The following is a 6,298-nucleotide window of genomic DNA, read 5'->3' as shown; positions in this document are numbered from 1 at the left end:
TTTGGATTATAGCTTGCACATACGCTTAGATAGGAAATATAGGAGTCAATGTCTACCAAATGATGCTAAGGTATAAAAGATGAACCTTTGAAGCATGATACCAATCGGAGTGCACCAATATACCATCCTTAGCACCATGGTTAGCTCAATACCACTTGGAAATATTTGGAAATGAAAATTTATCTAGTGATTTCATTTCAACATTCAATCTTACAACTAACATTCATCACACAAGCATGGATGTTTAAATTTAATACTTGTGCCATGCAAGCAAACATATGAAATGCGCATTCAAATGCATCATACAAGTTTATGAGCTTGCTCCTCCTACTTGTGTGCTCAAAATTTTAGTTGATCCCTTTCCTTTGTCATATCTCTCCCCTTATGTCATATATCAAGATATCTTTATGTTTCTCTCCCTTTATGATATTTCTTCCCCTTTTTCACTATCTTTGCTACTATCTTTGTTTCTCTCCCCTTTGTCATCAATGACCACAAAGGTTCAAATATAGATAGTATTACTTATAGGGTCGAGATTATCAATGTCAATCAATGGGGTAAGGATAATTTTCCCAAATTTAGTCCAATCTAGATCATTTGCCAAAGATATTTAACTCGGTTTGATCCAAGGACAAGCTTCTTCACACCTCCAAATAAGGGTTATCTTGTACCATGTTGAGTTAAACACTTAGAGCTCATTTTCTGGATCAAATACTAGGTTTACAAGCCCATAAACATGTCATATGCTACCACTAGATCAAGTCAAGCATAGAAGCAATAGTGATACCATATAGACATCAAAATCATTTGATTTTCATGAATGAGCCAAATAAGATAGAACCACTTGAAAGGTCCTAATAAAATTGAAAATGTGACTAGATGCACTAATCATGTCCTTAGCAAAGATGTATGTCATGCCAATCAACTTTTACCTTGGATTGTTCGAAGGAGAGGCATGTCATATGAGTGGGGGGTGCATCAACACATATTTGAGAAATCCAATATGTTCAACTCATTCCTTAGCTTGCAAAACCTTTTCTCATCCAATGGCTTGGTGAATATGCCAGCAAGTTGATCTTCGGTGCCTACACTCTCAATGCAAATGTCCCCTTTTTATTGGTGATCTCTTATGAAATGGTGGCGGACATCAATGTGCTTTGTTCTTGCATGTTGAACCAGATTGTTGGTTAGCTTGATTGCACTCTCATTGTCACATAGCAATGGCACTTTCTTGAACTTGATTCCAAAGTCACTCAAAGTGGCCTTCATCCAAAGTATTTGTGCACAACAACTACCGGCGGATATGTATTCGGCTTCGGCGGTTGATAATGCAACAATATTTTGCTTCTTTGATGACCATGAAACAAGTGATGTTCCCAACAATTGACATGTGCCTGAGGTGCTCTTCCTTTTAACCTTGCATCCCGCACAATCCAAGTTGGAGTAATCAACTAGCTCAAGCTTTGCTCCTTTGGGATACCATAAACCAACATTTTGTGTATGCTTCAAGTACCTCAATATTCTCTTTGTTGCCTTCAAATGACTTTCTCTTGGTGATGCTTGAAATCTTGCACACATGCATACACTAAACATGACATCCGGCCTTGATGTGGTCACATAGAGTAGGCTTCCAATCATGGACCGATACAACTTTTGATCCACCATATTTCCACTTGCATCACTATCCAAGTTGCCATTGATTCCCATTGGTGTGCTAATAACTTTGCTATCACTCATGCCAAACTTCTTGATCATGTCCTTGATATACTTGCCTTGACTTATAAATGTATCATTCTTCAATTACTTGATTTGAAGACCAAGGAAGTAACTTAACTCTCCAATCATGGACATCTCAAACTCATTAGCCATCATCTTTCCAAATTCATCACAAAAATCTTGATTGGTTGATCCAAATATGATGTCATCTACATAGATTTGCAATACAAATAGATCTTTTCTAATCTTCTTGATGAAAAGAGTGGTGTCAACCTTGCCCATTGTGAACCCTTTAGAGAGTAGGAAATCCCTCAATCTCTCATACCATGCTCTAGGTGCTTGTTTCAATCCATACAATGCCTTCTTCAACTTGTACACATGGTCGGGCTTCTTATCATCTTCAAAACCGGGAGGTTGCTCAACATATACTTCTTCATTGATATAACCAATGAGAAATGCACTCTTGACATCAATTTGATAGAGCTTGAGGTTGTGGGCACAAGCATAGGCTAGCAAGATTCTAATTGCTTCCAATTTAGCAATCGGGGCATATGTTTCTCCAAAGTCAAGACCTTCAACTTGTGTATATCCTTGTGCTACCAATCTTGCTTTGTTCCTTACTACTATCCCATCTTGATCTTGCTTGTTTCTAAAGACCCATTTGGTTCTAATCACATTGTGTCCCTTTTGTCTTTCTACCAACTCCCATACTTGATTTCTTGTGAAGTTATTCAATTCTTCATGCATAGCATTTACCCAATCAACATCCTTCAAAGCTTCATCTATCTTCTTTGGTTCAATGGATGACACAAATGAGAAATGCTCACAAAATAATGCCAATCTTGATCTTGTTTGTACACCTCTTGAAATATCACCAATGATAGCGTCCAATGGATGATCTCTTGCAATATTGGTTGGTTGGAGGATTGGAACTTGATTGCTTGCACTTGCTTGATCATTAGATTGAGATGATGTACTAGCCACTTGATCTTATTCATTATCATGAGATCCACTTGCACTAACTTGATTTGTATCATCTTGCACATTTGAGTTGGAGAGCACTTGCACTTGATCATCTTCATCATCAATCACTTGCCTAGGCCTCAATTCACCAATATCTATGTTCTTCATGGCATTTGAAAGTTGAATGCCTCTAACATCTTCTAAGTTCTCATTCTCTACTTGTGAACCCTTGGTTTCATCAAATTCAACATCATAAACTTCCTCAAGAGTACCATTATCCAAATTCCAAACTCTATATGCTTTGCTTGTAGTGGAATATCCAAGTAGGAATCCTTCATCACATTTCTTGTCAAACTTGCCCAATCTAGTGCCTTTCTTCAAGATATAGCATTTGCAACCAAAGACCCAAAAATATGCAATGTTAGGCTTTCTACCATTCAAGAGCTCATATGGTGTCTTCTCTTTCAATGGGTGACAATAGAGGCGGTTGCTACAATAGCAAGCCATGTTGATAGCTTCGGTCCAAAAAGATTGACTCACATTGTACTCACTAAGCATAGACCTTGCCATATCAATAAGTGTTCTATTCTTCCTCTCAACAAGGCCATTTGATTATGGAGTGTATTTGGCCAAGAATTGATGTCTAATTCCAAATTTATCACACAACTCATCAATTCTAGTGTTCTTGAACTCACTACCATTGTCACTTCTAACTCTCTTGATGGTTGTTTCAAACTCATTGTGAATGCCTTTGACAAATGATTTGAATGTTGCAAACACATCACTTTTGTCCACTAGAAAGAATACCCAAGTGTATCTAGTGTAGTCATCCATTATCACAAAGCCATATTTGTTTGCACCGATACTAGTGTATTGTGTTGGCCCAAACAAATCCATGTGCAATAACTCAAATGCTTTACTAGTGCTCATCATGCTTTTCTTAGGATGGGTGTTTCCAACTTGTTTGCCGGCTTGACAAGAGCTACAAAGCTTGTCCTTTTCAAACACAACATCTTCCAAGCCTTTAACTAAGTCATGCTTAACCAATCTATTCAATTGTTTTATTCCAACATGACCAAGCCTTCTATGCCAGAACCAACCCATGCTAGACTTAGTGAACAAGCATGTAGATAATCTAGCTTCACTAGCATTGAAATCAACCAAGTATAGATTCTCATATCTAAAGACTTTGAAGATCAAGTTAGAGCCATCTACACTTATGATCTCTACATCATCTACCCCAAATATGCATTTGAATCCAAGATCACACAATTGTGCCACAGATAGCAAATTGAAGTTCAAGCTCTCTACTAGCAACACATTGGATATGCTCATGTCATTGGATATTGCAATCTTACCAAGCCCTTTGACCTTGCCTTTGCCATTGTCACCAAATGTGATACTATCATAATCATCATTGCCATTGGTGTTGATTGAGTTGAACATTCTTGCATCACTAGTCATGTGTTGAGTGCACCCACTATCAAGAACCCAATGCCTTCCTCCAGCTTTGTAATTGACCTACAAAAGAAGATCAATTCTTTTTAGGTACCCAAACTTGCTTGGGTCCTTGAAGGTTAGTCACTAAGCTCTTTGGTACCCAAATGGCTTTCTTCTTTGAGCCCATCCATGGTTTACCAATGAACTTAGCCTTCACACTATTTGTACCCTTAGTAAGCATATAGCATGAATCAAGGTTTATGAAGGATACATTAGCATTTTTGCTCTTGTTGGTACATTCATGCTCTTTATGACCAACTTGCTTACAACTAGTGCAAAACCGACCATTGTTCTTCACAAAACTAGTCTTGTGAGGAGCAAAGGCCGCCTTGCCTTTCTTGGGGGTATAGCCCAATCCCTCTTTATAGAGAGAAGCTCTTTGGCTACCCAAGCACATAAGCAAGCGGTCCTCACCACAATAAGCTTTAGCTAAGGTATGAGTGAGCTTATTGACCTCCTTCTTGAGGTTCTCATTCTCAACCACTAGTGAGGTGTCGCAAGTGAGACCATCACTACTAGATGAGGTAGAAGTGGAAGTGCTACAAGAAGGGTTAGTAGGTGCAACAATGATAGACATAGATAGTGATTCATCAATTATGTCACCAGTTAAACCTACATTGCAAGTTTCAACATGCTTCTTTTTATTTTGCTCATCAAGCAAATAGGAATGAGCCTTTTCAAGCTTTTTGTGAGCTTTGCCAAGCTTCTCATGGGCTTCCTCTAGCCTCTCATGAGATGCATTGAGCTCATCAAAGGCTTGCTTAAGGTCTTTTAGTTCCTTACACAAGCTTTTGCATTCCCTTCTCTTGATGTCAAAGTGTTCTCTAGCATCTTCTAGCATATCAAATAATTCATCTTTAGTGGGTTTATCATTATCACTATCATTTTCATTTTCATGTTCATTTTCATCATGTTCTTCATCACTTTCATCATCACAAGATTGTACCTTAGTGGACTTAGTCATGAAGCATGATGAAGATTCGAAGAGAGAAGGCTTCTCATTGATGGCAATGCTTACAAGAACCTTCTTCTTGGTGGTCTTGTGATCATCACTATCATCATCATCACTTAAGGAAGCATCACTATCCCAAATGACTACATATGAACCACCCTTTTTCTTCTTGAAGGCCATCTTGTCCTTCTTCTCTTTCTTTTCCTTCTTGTCCTTCTTCTTGTTCTTTTTGTTGTCATCATCATTGTTGCTATTGTATGGACATTGAGCAACAAGATGATCTTTGCTTCCACACTTGAAGCACCTTCTTGACTCTTCTTTATTCTTGAATGAAGACTTCTTTCTTCTAGCACGGTAGCCCTTCTTCACCATGAACTTGCCAAATCTCTTGACAAATAGAGCCATCTTCTCATCATCATCATCATCCCATGATTCATCTTCTTCACTTGATGTTTCTTGCTTTGCTTTGCCCTTGGATGATGTGGCTTTGAATGCCACGCTCTTCTTCTTCTCATCTTTCTTCTCCTTTTCTTCCTTCTCATCATCATCTCTATAGGTATCATCGGTCATTATATCTCCCAATACTTGGTTTGGTGTCATGGTGTCCAAACCGCTCCTCACTAGAATGGTGACCAATGTAACAAATCTTGAAGGCAAGCAACTCAAGAACTTGTGGGAGAAGTCCTTGTCCTTCACCTCTTCTCCAAGTGCTTTGAGATCATTGATAAGCACTTGAAGCCTATGGAACATCTCTAGCACACTCTCATCATCCTTCATCTTGAAGCTTGCAAACTTCTCTTTGAGAATGTATGCCTTTGCACCCTTCACGGCTAGAGTGCCCTCAAATGATTCTTCCAACTTCTTCCATGCCTCATTTGCCATCTCAATATTTTTGACTTGCTCAAATGTTCTTTCATCAATTGCATCATGAATAGCACTTAGAGCAATGTCATTGTTTTGGAGAAGTACTTCTTCGGCCGTGGTGGGATTCTCTAGATCTTCAATCTCAATTTTTGTTTCTACCACCTTCCAAACCTTCCTATTGATTGACTTGATATAAGTTGTCATCTTGGCCTTCCAATAGGGATAGTTGGAGCCATCAAATTGGGGTGGCTTCTTGGTGTTGTTGATTTGAGCCATTTTAACACCAAAGGTTGTTAAGCCTCA

Source organism: Miscanthus floridulus, chromosome 15, assembly GCF_019320115.1.
Source record: "Miscanthus floridulus cultivar M001 chromosome 15, ASM1932011v1, whole genome shotgun sequence".
In the NCBI taxonomy this organism is placed as follows: Eukaryota; Viridiplantae; Streptophyta; class Magnoliopsida; order Poales; family Poaceae; genus Miscanthus; species Miscanthus floridulus.
This window is presented reverse-complemented; position numbering follows the sequence as displayed.